Genomic DNA, 18,582 nt, shown 5'->3' on the forward strand with positions numbered 1-18,582 from the left:
TCAGCTTCTTACTGAGGCTGACCAGGGAGTTCCTCCAATCATGGTATTTTACTCTTTTTTGCAACAGTTTCTATCTTCTGTTGTAGAGTTTGTTTATGGCAGGGGATCACCAGATTGGCTTCCTTTTTTTGCAGGATAGCATCTTGGTTCTGTTAGGGATAGCACATTCCATGCACTCGTGTAAGTGCTTATAAAGTGCATTTGTGAAGGATTCAGCAGTCGTACCTCTATTGTCCATCTGCATGGGTGTGGTGAAGTTTGCCACTTATGTCTTAAGAAGTGTAAAGTTGGTTTTAGAGAAATTTTTTACGGTGGTTTCCCTAATGGGGTGTGAGGGCGGGATGTGGATGTCTAGGGTGATTAGCTTGTGGTCGGATCTGACCAATGAGGAACTGACCTCTGGTGTGGAAACCGGTTGGACATGTTGGTAATGACCAGGTCTAGGATATTGCTGCCCCTGGTGGGGGTGTGGATAAGTTGATCCAAGGCGCTGGAATTTATGAATTCCAGAAAACGTTGAGCAAAAGAGCTGGTACATGAGTAGTTTTCTCAGTTAATGGTGGGGTAGTTGAAATTGCCCATTATTAGGGTGTTGGGTTGTACCCTAATATTTTCCAGTGTATCAAGAAATGAGGAGTGGGAATCCTGGGGCATGGTGGGGAATCTGTAGCAAGTTACAATTTGGATTGCGGTCTTGCCCAGAGTTAGTTGCACATTCATTTCTTGCCCAGAGTTAATTGCACATTAATTTCTTTATTGACCAACTCCAGACAGACAGCCAGATATAAATTATGTGCAGTGCTGGAGGGCTGGCTTAGCTACTCCTGAGCTTTTTCACTCCTGTATTGCTTGATCATCTAGATGGTTGTATTATTACTAGGCTTTGCAGACTTGTGGAGGCTTATACTCATGTATTCACTACTTCACCTTACAGTGTGTTCTCAAACTACATCTTCACAGTGAAAGATTAATCATCAGAAAAATGCAGATAGACTGACTGGGACACAGCCACTAATCTAGTCTGTATCTGGTCATCAGTCCCACATTTCTTAGGTTCAAAGGTTCATAGGTCCATAGGTGTTTAATAGGCTAGCCATACATCCCACATCTCTGACAAGTTCTAGTACCCTTGATAAGTGTAAGCAGGGGCTTGGGAGATGGAACATTTACATGCAGGGGCCTGGAAGATGAACCATTTCCAGGCTGCTTGTGCCCATTAGAAACTTAGGTGCCAAACCCGGGATGAATTTTCTATTCTCCATCCAATTTTCCAAGTTACACTTGAATTGACACTGTTAGACAAGGGTCCAGGGAAGTAAATAGTGTGGGAAGAAATAGCCAGGGAATTGTTATGGCTAGGCTTGTATAGGCCCTAGGGCTGATAGCCTAGTACCAACCTATGAACCTATGAATTGCGTTAGGGAGGAATTCTGCTTCACATGGCTAGAGAGTCTGTTCCAGAGAAGGGGTAATATCTGGGATACATACCTGTCTATCCAGAACATCCTATTTATATCGCAGGCAATGTTTACATGTTTCAAACATGTAATTCTGGTGCTGTTTGTTTTGCGGATATGCAAAAGTCCATCAGGGTGGGTTCCAACAATGTCTTGTATGTCAGGTACAGATGTCCCCTCAACAGCCTATAGGAGACAGCATACAGTGATAAGGCCTTGAGGCCATCTGCACAGGACATGTTACTTATTCTTTTAGTGAGGAATCTCTGTGGATGTTCCAGTCATTGTATGTGCCTGGTTAGGTACATACCAAAGGGGACATTGTACTCAATGACAGGTCTGATAAATGACGAATATAGCACAACAATGACTTCATTGGGCCTAGATGCCATACCTTTGTTTATAAGTTGCACAACATAGAGTGATTTCCTCACTACTGTAGACACAGTCAAAGGCTACATTACTAACTATGTGAGTCCCAAGTCCATGACTACTAGGTCAACTCTTAGGCATGTGTTGTCAATATGGTAGTTACTAGGGGGAATAGGAATAGCTCAGAAGCCACAATCTCCTATTACAAGAATCGAACGCATGCAATCAGTATCAGCACTGACCTGTGTATTAACTGTGTACACCACAGAAATAGTCCTATAATTACAGGGAGAACAGACACCTTGTCTTCTTGATTATCCAGATGAGCTAATTGTCAGAACAGCCTGGACTCTCAATCCAGGATGTTGTCTGCTTTCCCTGGAGGTTGAGCCTGCCTTTTAGTTGGTCTGAATTCACCATTCTTGACAATGATGAATTTATCTCCATGTTTTCCAGGATTCATACTACTGCATCTGGGTTGGATTCATCCCCAACCAGGATTGTTTTGGCATACATGGAGGCTATTGATCCAGTTCTGTATCAGACTATCACCACACCACTTCAGAGTGGAATATTCCTAGACATGTGGAGGAAGACAATGCTATTCCTATCCTCATGAAGCTAATTTAGATTTGGACAGTTTGGAATGCTATTGATGGATCTCTAACCTTCCATTCAGTCATAATATCTTGGGAAATGTAGTATACCTTCACCTGGAATCATACTTGAAAAACAATAACAGAAATGATCCTATTCATTCCAGTTTTAGAGCTTGACACAATACTCAGATGGCTTTAACTAGAGTGTTTAATGACTTTATTATTATGAGGGATCAGCATTGTTACTTTGTTCTGTTCCTGCTAAATCTCTCCTTGGTATTTGATACCAAGAAGATACTTAGCAGGACCAGAACAAATTGGCACTTTACTTGGCCCTTATCAGACCCATCATTGGGTATAATGTCCCTTTCAGCATGTACCTGACCAGACAGATGCAACAGCTGGAACATCCACAAAGGTTTTTAACAAAAGGATCCATGGTAAAAACATGTTGTCCTATATGGATCACTTTAAAGCCCTGTTTCTATATTTGGTCTCCTACAGGTTACTGAGAGGCAATCTATGTCTGGCATACAAGGCTCTGATGGACCTTTTACACATCCAGAAAACAAACAACATCAGAACTATTAGATCTAGGGATTTAAATTTTGCTTGTGACATAAATAGGGGCATGTTAGTGAGAAATACGTATCTCAGAGGATCCCCATTCTCTGGAACAGGTTCCCCGTCCATGTGAAGCAGCATCCATCCCTAACCCTATTTAAATGTAACCTTGACCAGTGGATGGGAAATCAAAAATTCTCCCCGGGTCTATCCACCGTGTCTCTGATGGGCAGAGGCAGACAGTAATACCCAAACTAATATAACTCCCCCACATACATATAACCTTTAGAAACTTCCAAATTAACTAACCCCCTCCTAGTAAACATCTATGATACATAGTGACACAATTGAGTTGGGTTGTATGGCTAGGCATATAAAGGCCCTGGTGGTCGTTAGCTAGTATATACCTTTGACATATGAACTATACAGTGGATCAGTCTGTTTATCCTATCCATGTGGAATGCTGTCATAGTATCACCAGTACTGTTCTAGACTGGTTTGCCTCCTACTTCTCTGGCTGCACCCAAAGAATAATGTCAGAGATGAATTCCTCATCCCTCTATTCTTTTGATTGTGGAGTACTTCAGGGTTCCACTCTGGATCACCCTCTTATTCACAGTCTGCATGTTGCCTTTGTGGGGCATTATTTAACAGAATTGCGATGTGATGACACCCAGCTATACAGTAACCATTTGAAATGCTGGGACACGCTAAACTGTGAATCAAAACATGGAGACTGACTGCTCAAAAAATGATCTTACATATTCTAAGTCCAAGATTGCCATTTCTCAGGATATTCCATTTTTTTGAGGTATGGCGATCACAGAGTTGGCATATATAAGTTTGGGATGAGGAGCTTGGCCCCACATTAGGGGGGTGCAGGTCGAGTCTTCACACCTCTGGAAAAAAAGAAGTTTAAAGGAGAAGAATGATCTTTTTCTGGGTTTTCTGTCTTTTGTTTTTTTTTTGCTTGTCTACACTCAGAATTTTGAGTGTTGACATTTTGGTAGGGAGCCTAGCTATACCTCTCACTCTCCCAAGAAGCTATGCCAGCTTTTACCCATCTTCCAAGAGACGTGAAACAATCAGATCAAACTTAACCCTTCCATGGTGGTGGTAATGGCATTTTATGCTGCACTTAAGGACTTTTCTCAGCCTATATCATCTCCAGATGTTTTTATTGTGGGGAAACGAGCTGCAATTCATGTGTAAAGTATAGGATATAGGGGCAATTTTTAATAAGATGGCTTTCAACAACCAGATTTTGACTGCCATCAAATCCTCTTGTTTCCATCTTAGAAATCTCACTCTTATTAAACATCTTTCCTCCAGCTGATCTCCCTGCACTACTGGATATGTTTTTTCCTCCCAGTTAGACTACTTTAGTGCCTGTACCTGGAGCAGCCTGCCACATAATTTGACCATCTGCAACTGATCCAAACTCAGCAGTACAGTTACTTATTGAGATATCTATGGGCCACCATATCACACAAGTATTCTGGAGTCTACATCGATTGCTTATTAAACAGCAAATTATGTTTACATTTCTTTTGTTCATTTTCTTGCCCTACATGGCTTGGGAATCCCCCATTCGTTTTTTTTTTTAACCTGGTATTGGTTGACTCATCCTCAGCACTCAGCAAGTGGCTGCCGGCAGATCTGTCAAGTCACTCTGAAAATGAGACTCATGCATTTGTTTATCAATGGCCACACTTTTGAGCCCTGCTACCTGGTTGGCTAATGGAGACCCTAACAATTTATGGTTTTAAACTTTCCCTGCAGATATTTTTATTTGAATTGGCCTATAGCTAGCAACTGTTTCTTTGACATCATAGTTATTTATAATGTCCTATTAATTTCATTACGTTTTATTGTTCATTGTTAATTTAACTTTTTAATGTGTTGCACTGTTTTATGCCTAGTACTCTTACTGATGTATAATTGTTTAACCTGTATGCTTTCTGTTTCTGCTGTGTAGTGGCTGACTATATCCAAGATAATAAAGTTGAAATGGAAGTAATTAAAGAAAGAACATGCCCAAGAGGTTAAATATTTTAATTTCATGTGTTCCTGAAATACCACTGTGTCTCCTTCATGTGCATCTAGATATAAGGATATCAGTGCCATGATAGTCAACACTGTTTATAATAGAATCAATAAAATCAAGAGATGGTTTACTCAAAGGGCCCGATTCATTAATGCCTGCACTAAGTGTACACTAAGTGCACACTGTTCTAAGCAAATAGACAGCAGAAGCATAACTCCCACCTTCTTCCTCCTAATTTTAGTTTTCCTACTGATTTTCTTGCAACCTTAAAAACTGAGGGGAATTCATAAATGTTACAACAATGTGTAGACTATGTCTGCACTTAGTCTAATCTTTTTGAGTGGACAGCACAAAAATACGGTAGAGACGTTCTTGAATCAGATCGTGCACACAGTGTACATTAAGTGCCTGTCCCTGTTGTTCATCTGAAGAGCACTGTACAAGAAACTGCATATTAAAGCAGATCAGTGCAACTATAATCTGTGGGTGCTGTCATGTTAACCCATGTTCCTTGAAAGTGCAGTTGTGAAATTAATATGTGTAAGTAAAGTGGGCAGGAGGACTGGAAGTAGTATACTCCCCACAAAAAGCCTAGATGATGTTATATTTCAAAATTGTAGTCTCCAGTTCTGTGTGCACTGTTGGAAATTTGGAATGTATTCATCACTGTTGCGTGGTTATACTTGCATTTGTGTGGTGAAGACATTATCAGTAGGTGCTGCGTTCAGGTCTCTGTCTCCTCTGGAGGCATGGGTTCAAATCCCACTTCTAACAAATGAGTTTTAGGGTGGCACAGTGGTGCAGTGGATAGTGTTGTCACCTCACAGTTAGCGGTTCCTGGTTTGATTTTTAACTGGGATGTCTGTGTGGAGTCTGCATATCTTCCCGGGTTTCCTCTGGGTGCTCCGTTTTCCTCCCACGTTCCAAAGACATGCAGCTGGTGGACTGGATACTCTAAACTGGCAATAGGTGTGAGTATGCATGTGAGTGTGTGGTATGTAAATACTACAGTGGCAGGGCTAGCCACCCAGTGGTGTAAACCTTGGCTACAGAGTATTGTTACTATTGAAGTGGTACCCCTATCCCATATGCAAAAATGGGAAGAAGGGGTTATGGATGAATTGTATGGTGGAGATGTACAATAAAGTATTTTAAGTCATTTCAGTTTTACTGGCTTTTACTGTTGTAGCATGTTATTGGTGATGCAGATTTTATTATCAAGGTTTGTTGGCTTCCATTTCCTATTTTTACGTATTCTGTTACTTATTGTGTATCTTAATTTAGCACAGGAAAGAAGAGGCTAGAAGTAGTTCTTGAGGCATTCATTTCTACCTTAAGGTGTAGTTATTATAAAAGTGATAGACTCCAGGAATCTTTTTGGCTGACTGATGAACAAGGCCACTTTTGAAAAGTAAGGGAAATGCCCTAGTCGTGAAATAATTGTATAGTTTATGGTATAGTAAACTGTAAATCCTAAATGGAAATGGATTGAATCAACAAGCCATCCAGATAAATGTAGGTGTGAAACTCTTTCAGACTTTGGTGAGCAGAAACTGGGGCAAGGATTTAGTGAATAGTCTAGACACAGTAAAAATGTCAAATGCTAATGCTGCGAACTGATAATGGAAGTTCTCTACTCTGTTGCCAGAAACCCCTGTGAGCCTTGTGGACAGGAGTATGGAGAAAGGCATCTTGCATGTCTAGAGTCACTATTTAACCAATCTGCATTAAGAGAGGAAGTAAACCTAGTCAACATGGCGGTGTAGAGAGATAAAGTTCTGATCATGACCCCAGCAACCCAAGTTAAATTAGCAGCTTGAGCATCTGATGGAGCTGGTAGGGAGTATGTGGCATTCCTATCATGGGAGGGTGGGCGCATCTGAGATCTCCTGAACAGAGTTCTGCTGGAGGCTAGACCTCAGAGAGAGAGAAACATCAGGTTGAAGTGCAGGAAGATGGATAATGGCATAGTTACCCCTTAGGCACAGGGGCAAAGATGTATACCAATGTAGTTCCTCATAGTCTAGTCAGCCTTAAGCAACTGAGATAAGCATGCAGGGGGTGTGATTCGGGGCTAGGAAAAAAACACCAGCCCCCAGGAAAGACAGCACTACTCACAGCACTCAGCTCTTGCATCCAGGCCTAAGTTAACACCTCCGATCTGGAAGAATTAATGAATCAATAGGGCACAGCAGAGATAGAGGCATGATGGTCAATGGATGCTGGCCAAACAAACAAAAAAAGTAAAAGAGGAAGCAAGAAGATGAAAACCTTGTAGTGCCAACAGGTTAAACATTTTTGTGTGTGTGAACTTGCCCAAAATTTTGAGATCTAAAAATAGCCATTGCTGGTTTTCCTTCTTTGAGAGTTGGAAGAATCATAAATAATGCCTCACCCTCACCCCCAAGTTGCCTTGGTACAGATATAAATTGAATGGCTTGGTTATTCAGTACCTGTTGAGTTGAAGCTGTCTGGATCTCTCCATATGGATGTGACAGACCTTGGGTTTGTACTGAGCAAATTTCCTTGGTGTGCCCTACTGAAGCTATCAGATATCAATGGTTTATTAAATGCGAAGATTCTCCCCAAGGGCAGTATATGACGGGGCACATTGAACATGATGAAAAAGTAGATTAATATTGATTACTGTTATTCAGCTTAGCTCAATGTGTTGGCCATTGCTGCAGGTACTGCTTGAATTTCCAGGCTGGTGGTTTCTTTAGTTTTTTTTTTTTTTTTTGCTGATAGTTTTATTGACTGATGCCTGGTCTCCCTGAAATAATCAGGCGTACCTTGAAATAGGTCATGTTTTTATTTTAGGATGTCTCTTGGGTGCTGCACCATATGGATCTGGTAATTTGAACTTTAATATCCAAGGCTGCATATGTGCATATCATTTTATTAAACCTATCATTAGACAGGGTGTTACATTTCCTTTGACCTTTCTGTCCCCCTTTATGAAAAAGGACTTTAATGCCAGGAGCAGGCACTGTGTTTGTATACAAGTATTGACATTTTCCTCCTCCACATAAAATAAATCAGGCTTCTTTGGAGCAAGTAACTGTGGATTGTTCTGGAATGTTAAGATGACAGAAGAGATGGCCAGTGGTTTAGGTGCATCAGTCCTCAGTAGTTCTAGTTAGTATTTTTGGGTGGATTAGAACTCCATGTTAGAACTCTTAAAATGCTCTTTATTTAAATTTAAAGAATCTTCAAATGAGGTATTCTTTTCTGAGTGAGAAAATCAAAAGGATATTCTCATTTCCAGGGTCAGTATCAAAGCAAAGAGGAGAAGTAAGCTGAACAACAATCTTAGAGCACTTTTTCAGACAACTCGATAATAAATGATGGCTTTTCTGTTTTCAAAGAAGAAAGATTTAGGTGAAGCCGTGAGGGACTGGATAGCCTGTTGAAACAAGCTCAAGTTTTCCTGTGCAATTTTTATTTTTAAATTTTGATATCAGAAGAAATTCCAGAATTGATCTTGGATGTCCAGTGACCAAAGCCCAATCCTCAGATACCATAGCACCAGATTCTTGTGCCTAGTACACTACAGTCAACCTAGGCATGGGTGTGTCTCCTACTAATGCCTGATCCCCAGATGTTCTGAACACAGTAACCTAAAATGCAGTCTTCATGGGTACAGCATGATGCATGAGCAGAAATTAGAAAAAGACTAATATGTAGCCCTGGCCCAGATAGCTGCAGATCAACATCCATGGTTGGAGATTTTATTTTTGAAGTCTGGAAGCTACCTACATTGGGCACAACTTTACTACTACTATGGGTACAATGACTAATCATGACCCTGTTGCTCCCTGTCATGGAGTGTCTTTTGCAAAAAACAAGGTGGTGAGGATAACATATTAGCTGACAAATTCAGTTCAAAATTTTACCCACCTATCTCCCACTAACTTTTCCCAAAATATTAGCATATACACGCACCAACCCTTCTGATTATTTCTGGGCAAGTCTTGAGTGCTTTCTTCAAGGTCAAAAACACTAGCTCCTTAGATCCAGATAAAGCACCAGACGCTGTCTCATAGACTTGTTAATAAACCTATGCAGTCTTATCCTCGCCACTAGATTCATGTCAGACGTGTGAATAACTGCTATAGTGATCCCACTCCATAATGGGGTATCACTATATACGCCTCACCAGCCTCATACTATGAAAAGCAATGGAATGCATCACTATGGAACTTATTAAAAAGAACATAGGCAGTGTACAGCCTTGGACCCAAGCCAATCTGGGTTTGTTAAAGGCAGATCCTGCGTCTTAAACCTGGTGGACTTCTTTAAATGATGCACTGAAGGCGGACAAATTAGTTCACACTGCACACCTGGATCTTGTCAAGGCCTTTGATACCATCCAGCATTCTGACATTATTGATAAGATCATCAGTCTTTCACTCATTGTTGTGCTATTGCCACTAAAACATCTCTCAAAATACATACTTACAGATGGGAAGTTAAGGCTTTTAACGGCTATCTAACATAAGGATAGTCACACCAAACCAACAGCCAGTAGAGCAGTGGCTCATCACCTGGAGAGGCACATGATCTCCTCCCCTAAATATGTGACAATGTTTGCTAAGGGACTTCTGATATTAGCAAAGTTATATGAGCTTTGTAGGCAAAATTATTAATGCAAAGACTGACAGCATGGCTCAGGTCTTGTTTTTCTCTAATGCAGTGCAGCACCATTTATGGCCTGGGTCTTTCTCAGATAAAACTTATCAGTAACTGTTGTTGCAGCAACATTAAGATAAGAATTGACCAATTCAAGATGAAAGAGCGTTCTCATCAAGCCTTCCTGAGTAAAGGCATCATGTGTTTTGGTAGGGGATCAATTAATCAATTCAGTTTAGCCAATGACTTATTTAGTAGCAGTCTTTAAATGTAGATGCTCCTGTAATCAATTGTGTTGATATCATAATGTTGTAAGTATGCATTACTGATTCCCTGTAGCAAAACTGTATATATAAGGTTACAGTCTCTAAATAACATGACTCTGTACTCACACACAACAAAATGCAGTTGTATGTATTGTGCTTTTCTTGCCCTACACAGACATGAACTTTGTAAAGTTTTTGGGGGGGTTCACATAAAGATGTTAGTTTTATATTATGTCATGTCCTTTAAGAAAGTTTTTCTAGTGTTAAACACATCAGTGGGGATTTCTCAATTAAGTGAGTCTGCATTTATATGCATGGTATTTTTTTGGGGGGTTGCATTTGAGGCGACAATATTTAGGTAACTAATTATAGAAAATCCATTTTGTAGGTGAGAAGAGGAATGAAGGTCAGCAGGACTAAAACAGAATATATGTGTGTGAATGAGAGGGAGGATAGAGGAATGGTGAGGATGCAGGGAGTAGAGGTGACAAAGGTGGATGAGTTTAAATAGTTCCAATCCAAAGTACATCCCCCTGCAAGTACAGCAGTGCGCAGCTTAAAGTAACAACATCAAGCCAAATGAGATAGCCAGCACATAGTGGTGTAGAAGCATAATTTTATTCCAAATATGGCAAGAGACCGGTTTCGGCAAGTAAAACAATGCCTTCCTCAGTGTAAGGAGTAATTACACAAAAAGCCATATATATATATATATATATATATATATATATATATATATATATATAGAACCAATTCAAGCAAAGACACATGATCATTGGCTGTTCACAATTGCTCATTAAGTCCAGGTGGAAGTAATCCACCTAATCTAATTATCCACCTTTTTTCTTTTTGGTTAAGGATAGTGTGCCAGCCAATTTTATTTCCTCGGTTTCCCTTGATCATATCAATAATAGTAAATCTAAAGGATGCAGTTGGATGAGATAAAACATGCTTATAAAGAGCACTGGTAATTTTCTTAAGTTTAATATCACTCAGATGTTGACTAATGCAGTATTTAACAGGTCTAGATATCTGGCCCACATAAAATGCAGAACAGGAGCAGGTAGCTAAGTAGATAACCCAATCAGAACAATTAGCAAAAAATCTGATATCAAATACCCTGCCCGTATTATGGCTACTGAAACATTTGGTTTGATTCATCCGAATACAATGGACACAATGGCCACATGGAAAACACCCATGGAGGACATCACCTTTTAGAGTAAGTTGTTTAGTACAATTGAGGCCATCTGACGCATATTTATACTGATTAAAATATGACCCTAGTGTTTTACCTCTCCTATAACCAAAGTGACACTTGTCATCAAGCATATGACTGAGTTTTTAATCAGACATAAGTATATTCCAGTTACGTTGAATAACTTCACAAAACATGTTAGTATTGCACCCATATTTAGTAATCAACCTGAGTGGAGATACAGTCTGAGTGTTTTCCTTCCTTCAGACCTCTCCTTAGAAGCCACCTGACTACAAGCCATGGTAATGGTCCCAGGCTTATACCCCCGGCGTTTAAATCTGTTGACCATATCCTTCCTGAAGTAATCATATTTCATGGAGTCAGAACAACTCTGTTTAAGTCTCATAAATTGGGATTTTGGTATATTATGAATAACATGAGGCAGATGGTGACTAGTGGCATGTAATAATGAATTGTATTCAAAAAATTTGCGGAACACTTGGGTGTCCAAAGTGTCATCAGAATTCTTTGTAACTAGAACATCCAAAAAGGCAATCTGGTTCCTGTCATGGTTACAGGTAAACTGTATACCCCATTTATTATTATTAATGTATTCCATAAATTCCTGTAAATACAGAATGTCACTCTTCCATACTAACCAACAGTCTTCAAGACAATGATGCCAAATATCCATTTCTGGCAAATATAGATTATGAAGGGGATCATAAATTAGTTGTTCCTCTATATAGGCCATAAATAAATCATCATAAATGGGGGCAAAGGATGTCCCCATTGCTGTCCCCCATGTTTGCCAGAAACAGTTGTCCTGATAGTAAAATACATTCTTGGTTAATACATGTTCTGCTAACCCAATCAGGAGGGTATTGAATCCAGGTGGGTAAAGTTGAGAGATCTCCAGCCAATATTCAATGGCAAGAATTCCCGCCCAGTGGGGAATGTTGGTATAGAGGGCTGATACATCCAGTGTACAAAAGTACCAGTCAGGTTCAGTTTGGGCATCAGCTAAGATCTGTAGAAATTTGGTCGTATCCTGAATACGAGCTCTAAAAAATTTAAGTAGAGGGCGTAGATACTGGGTAGGAAACACCAACAATGGTTCAGTTAATGAACCTCTACCAGAGACAATAGGTCTCCCAGGGGGATCTGACAAAGATTTGTGAATTTTTGGTAGTAAATACAAATGTTGTCTTTTGGGATCTGTCACTATTAGATGTTTAGAAGTGGTTCTGGAAATTATCCCTTCCTCCACTGCCAAATTAATAAAACTATCAATAAGGTGTTTAAATGTAGGTGTGGGATCCAAGGGCATGGGCATATAATATAATTGATCATTGAGCTGTCTATGAGCCTCATTATATTTCTCCCAGTCCATTACCACAATAGCTCCCCCTTTGTCGGCCGGCAGAATGACCAAGTCTGTGTTAGATCTAAGTTCCTGTAAGGCTGTCAGTTGACTCTTAGAAAGATTATGCGATCTTGATTGTACATCACCATACCCAACATGTAGATCTTTCAGTACTTGATTTAAAAATAGCTGAACAGTAGGGTGCATAGGCGGCATGAAACTAGATTTCTGAAAATGAAAAGAGTGATCAATGGAAATATTCTTCTCTTTATCAAAAAATAACTTCAAATTCAATGTACGACCAAAGGAGTACAAATCCGAAACAAAATCATCCTCAGTCACAAAAAATGCAGGGATAAAGTTCAGACCTTTATTTAACAGGTCAATTTGAGTAGTTGTTAAAACGTGATGATATATTAAGCACATTACAATCACTTATTTTTTGCTCATTATCCGTAGTAATGTTTCCACATTGGGTATGTCTATGGTGTTTCTGCCCTGCCCTGCGTTGTCCAACCCTAAAGGGATGTCCCTGTTGCTGCGTTTGGCTGTGGGTGAGGCCACACGTTGCCTCAATATCAATCATCAAGGAAGATTCCTCACCTGATGTGCCCCCAAAGGAGGAAGTAGGCTTCCTTAGAATCGACGTAGGTCATTCTCTTTTGCTTGGTTTAGGCCCTAAATTTGAAAGTTTCACATTCTTCTGGGGGCCAAAAGGCCTACCCCATTCATAGTCTGCCTGGTCCTTGTTGAATTTGTGTAATTTTTTCTCCTTCAGATGTATTTTTAAGGACAATAACTCCTGACTCAATTTTTGAAGACAAGTGTGATAACTGCCCTGTCCTTCAAATTGTTTAGTCTCCTCACAAAGTTGAGTAACCTCAACCAGACCATTATCTATACACCGATCATAATAAGAGGCTAAGACCACTACAAAACCCATAGAGGCCTGCTGCTGCACCGTAGCCCACTGCTGGTCCAAATCCTGATCTATAAAAGGTACTAAAGGTTGCATCCTAACACAAAGTCCTCTTGGGCTAATATTCTTGGCCATATAGGCTTTAAAAATTTGAAGATGCCATACGTTGGTCCTAAGGGTTTTCATACTCTTTGATAATTTTGAAAAAACATCACTACAATCGGTATTATTAGAGGCCTGATCAGTTGAACCCTGTGAATAATGCTAGTTGCCCAGACCAAAAACCCAGTATCATCACGGTCAGATGATAGACCTTGTAAAGGCTGAGCTCCATATTATTTATTGATAATATAAAATCTGCTAAATTGCAGTATGAAAATATTCAACCTGCAGGAGGCGCCCGAGGGTGGTTGTGGCCCAAAAAGTATTGACCAAAATAAATATATAGAAATGCTCCATAAAAGGAACTAATAATATCTCTATTACCTGTTAAGATGGACACAAGAATCCTACCACCTAAAATGGTTCACAACATAATTCAATCTTGAATCCAAAGTCAAATATTGCAGTACTACATAACAAGTCTAATGTATATCAAAACATATAGATATACAGAGGACAATGATAGCCACCACACAATTATATCAAAATAAATTCACAAAAGCCCATTCAAAGGGTAAATCGGCCCAGGATAACCTGGACTCAACAACGTGGTGCTACGTACCTCTGTTAGGGTTATTTAGTATTGCCAATCAAGACCACAGGATACAATAATAGCCCCTACTGATCCTTAATAATTTGACCACAAAAAAACATTCCACTGAACCACCTCTAATCTGTAGTGCTACGTATCTCCGTGGTTATTTGATATGTGGTTATCTATTAGACAAAGAATAAATAGAGGAGAATAGCAAAAATCCCCTCCACTTGAGATAATAAATACTGCAATATATCTCAAGGGTCCTGTGTCCAAAAGAGGTAATGAGGATACTACGTCAACAGCCAAACTTGGATAAACAACATATATCCACTATTCAGCGCGTCCAGTAAGGAAGACCATCAAAAAAGTAACATATATCCCAAGCTGTGAATGCTATCCTGAGAATGATTTCCTGAATATAATACCTATGTGTCCATACTCAAAGAGAATATATCATGTTAAAAGAGCCCAGCCCATATAAATTAAGGTCTACCAATATATATGAATTCTGTACCAAAAAATCTGATATCAAATACCCTGCCCGTATTACGGCTACTGAAACATTTTATTTAATTCATCCTGATACAATGGACACAATGGCCACATGAAAAACACCCATGGAGGACATCACCTTTTAGAGTAAGTTGTAATACGGGCAGGGTATTTGATATCAGATTTTTTGCTAATTGTTCTTCTGATTGGGTTATCTGCTTAGCTACCTACTCCTGTTCGGCGTTTTATGCGGGCCAGATATCTAGACCTGTTAAATACTGCATTAGTCAACATCTGAGTGATATTAAACATAAGAAAATCATCAATGCTCTTTATAAGCATGTTTTGTCTTATCCAGCTGCATCCTTTAGATTTACTATTATTGATATGATCAAGGGAAACCGAGGTAATAAAATTGGCTGGCACGCTATCCTTAACTAAAAAGAAAAATGATGGATAATTAGATTAGGTGGATTACTTCCCCCAGGACTTAATGAGCAATTGTGAACAGCCAATGATCATGTTGATCATGTGTCTTTGCTTGAATTGGTTTTATATATATATATATATATATATATATATATATATATATATATATATACAGCTTTTTGTGTAATTTCTCCTTACACTGAGGATGGCATTGTTTTACTTGCAGAAACCGGTCTGTTGCCATATTTGGAATAAAATGATGCTTCTACATCACTATGTGCTGGCTATCTCATTTGGTTTGATGAGTTTAAATACTTGGGATCAACAGTTCAGAGTAATGGTGAGTGTGGAAGAGAGGTGAAGAAGAGAGTACAGGCAGGACGGAGTGGGTGGAGAAGAATGTCAGGAGTGATTTGTGACAGACGAGTACCAGTAAGAATGAAAGGGAAGGTCTACAAGAGGGTAGTGAGACCAGCTATGTTATATGGGTTGGAGACAGGTGCATTGACAAAAAGGCAGGAGTCGGAGCTGGACATGGCAGAATTAAAGATGTTACGATTTGCACTGGGTGTGACGAGGGTGGACAGGATTAGGAATAAGTATATTAGAGGGTCAGCCCAGGTTGGAAGGTTTGGAAACAAAGCCAGAGAGGCAAGAGTATGTTGGTTTGGACATGTGCTGAGGAGGGATGCAGAGTATATTGGGAAAAAGGTGCTAAGGATGAAGCTGCTAGGTAATAGGAAAAGAGGAAGGCCTAAGATAAAGTTTATGGATGTGGTGAGGGAGGACATACAGGTGGCTGGTGTGGCAGATCAAGATGCAGAGGACAGAAAGAAATGGAAACAGATGATCCGCTGTGGCGACCCCTAATGGGAGCAGCCAAAAGAAGAAGTCATAAAATGGATGATATCCCTAAAATATGGATCAACAGACAGGCCAAACTGTAATGTTTTGTGTTGCATACATGCAGAATCTCATAATTAAACTGAAATTCTTTTAGCCATTTATAATGGTCTATATTATGTTATCGCACGCTTACAAAAGCGAATAAATAATCAACCCCATGTAAGCGAAAGCTTACAATGTCGAAACCTCAGAACAACGATTTTTTCCAAGGGAAAAAAATCGCTGTTCCAAAATTAAAAAAAAAATTTAAAAAAAACTTTAAAACATAACCCCCCACACCCCCCGACGTGGGAGATTGTGCCCCCCACACCCCCCCTACTTAAATATACCAACTCTGAGATCGCACTACAGTGCCAAAAATGGCAAAGTAATGAAAGCAGCCAAGCAAATTCTTTCCCAGGGAAAGAGTTCACTGAACGGCCGGTTCGCTATTTTGCCTTTTCGCTCTTTTCGGTTCGATCAAGATGCATTCGACAAACTGCTTCTGCGATATGGTAATAGGGAACCATTTATAAGATGAGTATAGGTAACATCAGTACAAAGAAAGCATAGCTAGAGTTGTAGTTTAATTCAGACTAATTAGACCAGTCGATCAAGACGCATTTGACAAACTGCATCTGCGATCTGGTAATAGGGAACCGTTTATAAGATGAATATGGGTAACATCAGTACAAAGAAAGCATAGCTACAGTTGTAGTTTAATTCAGACTAATTAGACCAGTGCTAAGACCATGAGGCCAGTAATAAATGCTCTTCACTATTGAAGCCTCCCAATATGGAAACAGAACAGTAAACAAGCTCTTATATTCAACTAGCTAGTGGTAATATATTCATTCTCTTTCCTGTTCAACCACTCCTTTTTTTGTATTGTGCCAAGTTTCATTTTTTTAAGAATTTAGTGAATCAGCAACTGAGATAGCCCATTTAAAATGAATTTATTGCATTGTCTTCACTGCTTTTACGCATAAAGTGTCTGCTACACAAACACTACAGGCATTACAAATCATGTTCAGTATATTTTTATCCTCTCCGATGAAAGTTGTTAGTGTCCATTTAAGAGCCTTATCAGAATATCCAGTCTTAGGAGTTTAAGATATGTGCAGCATTATCAGACCATATGACTGTCCAGCTTGCAGACAGGATTTACTCCGTCTCTGCTAGTTTGTTATTATGCCTTTTCAACACATTTGGCTGAGTGTCATTTTCCATTTACAAGCATTCACATTTATGATTTGCTTCTTTATTAACTTTTGTTTTCTGGGAAAGTCTGAATGGGCTTATAACCAATTTTCAGTGTAATACCAGGGAGCAAAAGCTCTTCAGTTTCAAATACAGCATTTTTTAACATTTGAGTGTAGCAACAAAGCAATTGTAGTTACACACATTTGAAGGTGTACAGAGTTGAATTAGAAGAAAAAATGTGATAAATTAATGGAATTATACAAGTTAATGGCAAAGAATTTCATCATTTTTTATATATTTCCAGTGCATCCTCTTTGTTTTCTTTTAAAACAGATGTTGTTTGATAGTGATAATAAATAATTGAGAATACAATGAAATTGCAGAAAGGTGGTATAGTGGTGCTGATGGTATGTATATTGTGTGGGTATGTGGAGGAAGACAGCAAAGTTAATTTTAAGAATTTTGTTACAGAGCTAAAGAAAAAACTGGCTGATCATTTTACAAAACGTCCTTGTTTTGGGTCAGTTTGAAGCGTGGTTGAAGAGTGGCATAATGCTTCAGATTCTGCCCATTACAGTTTACACAGTTTTTATTTTCTTGCAACAAGACTGGTTATGATATGTTTGAATTATCTTTTCTTTGACCTTTACTTGGACATAGTGTCTACCATAAATATCTGTGATTTATTCTGTACTGCTTACCAGTTTACCTTCAAAATATAAAGGATCTTGGTTTAGCTTCTTTACCATCAGCTTAAGTTTCAGACTGTAGACTTTCCCATGGCTTCTGAATTCTTAGTTTAACATCAACCTGTAAATCTGCCAGTTTTCTGCAGTCTCTGTAAAAACAGGATTATTACATTTGTTGACTTCTTTCCAGCATATTCTTTACTTTGTGATTGTTTTCAGGCATCCATTTTGTAGCAGAAGTACTCTACTTTTCAAGCTTCTGTCAGTCAACAGTTGAACCGGTAAGTGAATAGATTCAAAAAGTGGAGAATTTCTGCATTCCAAAATTGCAAGAAGGCACTCCTCAGGGTACAGTTGTGTAAGTTAAATTTACCACGGCAACAGATATCTGAATGATCGTTACTGCAGTAGTTCTAGCTACATGGGTTATATCCTGCCAAGGATATAACTGCTGGCCAGTTTCCAAAGCTTCAGATTAGCTTCCATGTGCCGAAGCTGTCAGGCGGTTTGAGCTGAGCTGAATGGCAAGCTTGAGTGCAAAGCCCTTCACAGCTTTTCTGCCACCAGAGAGACAGGGAGGCTGAGCCCTGAAAGAACATGTTAGGGACAACAATATCCACACCCTGGCATACAAAAACACACCAAGAACTAAGATGGATGGATGGAGTTAATGGCAAGTTGAATTTACTGATCACTGCTGCAGTAGCCTAAGCTATATGGGTAGATTTCCTCAGTTAACTACATTTGATTGGTGGAAGGAGAAG

The sequence above is a fragment of the Protopterus annectens genome, chromosome 1.part1 (assembly GCF_019279795.1).
Source record: "Protopterus annectens isolate FY-2018-M chromosome 1.part1, PAN1.0, whole genome shotgun sequence".
In the NCBI taxonomy this organism is placed as follows: Eukaryota; Metazoa; Chordata; order Ceratodontiformes; family Protopteridae; genus Protopterus; species Protopterus annectens.